Source organism: Melanerpes formicivorus, unplaced genomic scaffold (genome assembly GCF_026170545.1).
Source record: "Melanerpes formicivorus ecotype bairdi unplaced genomic scaffold, bMelFor1.0.p_v2 SCAF_240, whole genome shotgun sequence".
Classification (NCBI taxonomy): domain Eukaryota; kingdom Metazoa; phylum Chordata; class Aves; order Piciformes; family Picidae; genus Melanerpes; species Melanerpes formicivorus.
This window is the reverse complement of record NW_027142592.1, coordinates 82501-84465: the sequence shown is the minus strand read 5'-3', so window position 1 is coordinate 84465 and position 1965 is coordinate 82501.

The window sequence follows — 1965 nt, the reverse complement described above, 5'->3', positions numbered from 1 at the left end:
GTGTGCGGCGGGGGGGTGGAGGGCGAACCGCGGCGGGAAGCGGATGCTTCAGAGCAGGTTACGGGGGCGGGGACGGACGACACCACCTGTCCCCGCCCCGGGACGGGCTGGACCCGGCGCCGTGTACCCGCCGCCGCCCCCGCCGCCGCCCCCCTCCGCCACCCCGGGACCCCGACGTTTTTTGGCGCCCGCGCCTTTTTTTGCTCCCCGCCTGCCCGCGCTGCCCCGAGCCCTCCCCCGGGGCGGGGCGGGAGGGAGGGACGGACGGACGGGTAGCCGGGGATCTCCGAGCGCGCGCCACCAGACCGAGGCGGGTCCCGGCGGCGGCGGCGGCGGCGGCGGCGGCGGCGGCGGCGGCGGCGGCGGCGGCAGCAGCAGCAGCAAGCGACGGCGGGGGGGGCAGGCTAGGGAGAGAGGGGGAGCGGCATGCGGTAGGGCTGGGGGGTTTGTTTCGGGGGGGAGGGGTGGGGGGGGGGTGGCAGCGGTCAGCGAGAGCGGGGAGAGGGGGAGCGGCATGCGGTAGGGCTGGGGTGTTTTTGGGGTGGGGGCGTTGGGGGGATTAGCGGGCGGGCGGGCAGCCGAGCCAAGCGGCAAGCCGGGGGGCGGGCGAGGGCGGCTTTAGGGCCGGAGGAGCGGAGCGCAACCTCCCCCGTGCAGGCTCCAGCGTGGAGAGCAGCAAGTTTTTGGGGACGGGGGACGACGGACGGGAGGGGCAGCGGCGAGAGGCTAGCTGCGGCAAGGGGCACCGGCACGGCCGCCCTAACAGCGCCGCCTCGGTCGCAGGGGTTAGAGAGCAGCCGGGCAGCCCGGGAGGGAAGCGGCAGCCCGCGAAGGGGGGAAGGGGGGGCTCCGCGCAAACCGCTAACGGGAGCCGGGTGGTGTGGGGAGCTGGGGGTGGCAGCAGCGGCAAGAGGCAACGTCGGGAGGGGGGGGCTCCGCGCAAACCGGTAACGGGGGCCGGGGGGTGTGGGGGGGGCGGTGGCGGCCGCGGCAAGAGGCAACGGCAGGCGGGGGGGCTCCGCGCAAACCGGCAGCGGGGGGGGGGGGCGGGGGTAGCGGCAAGAGGCAACGGCGGGAAGGGGGGGCTCCGCGCAAACCGCTAACGGGAGCCGGGGGGTGTGGGGAGCTGGGGGTGGCAGCAGCGGCAAGAGGCAACGTCGGGAGGGGGGGCTCCGCGCAAACCGGTAACGGGGGCCCGGGGGTGTGGAGGGGGCGGTGGTGGCCGCGGCGAGAGGCAACGGCAGGCGGGGGCGCTCCGCGCAAACCGGCAGCGGGGGGGGGCGGGGGGTAACGGCAAGAGGCAACGGCGGGAAGGGGGGCCTCCGCGCAAACCGGCAGCGGGGGGGGGCGGGGGGTAGCGGCAAGAGGCAACGGCGGGAAGGGGGGGCTCCGCGCAAACCGGCAGCGGGGGGGGGGCGGGGGTAGCGGCAAGAGGCAACGGCGGGAAGGGGGGGCTCCGCGCAAACCGGCAGCGGGGGGGGGGCGGGGGTAGCGGCAAGAGGCAACGGCGGGAAGGGGGGGCTCCGCGCAAACCGGCAGCGGGGGGGGGGCGGGGGGTAGCGGCAAGAGGCAACGGCGGGAAGGGGGAGCTCCGCGCAAACCGGCAGCGGGGGGGGGGCGGGGGGTAGCGGCAAGAGGCAACGTCGGGAGGGGGGGCTCCGCGCAAACCGGCAGCGGGGGGGGGGCGGGGGTAGCGGCAAGAGGCAACGTCGGGAGGGGGGGCGCCGCGCAAACCGGCAACGGGGGCGGGGGGGGAGGCGGTCAGGGGCGGGGGGAGATTTCTAGAGATGCCGGCAGACCTTCTCCCCGGAGAACAGCGCTGTTGAAGAAAAGACTGCTTCAGAACACAACCTTTAATGAAAGACGCTCGATGAAAACAACACTTAATAAAAGAAGGTTTCATGCCGACTGCCTCTCTTCATTTACGCCGCCGCGGGGGGGGGGGGTTGGGGGCCGGGCGGGCGA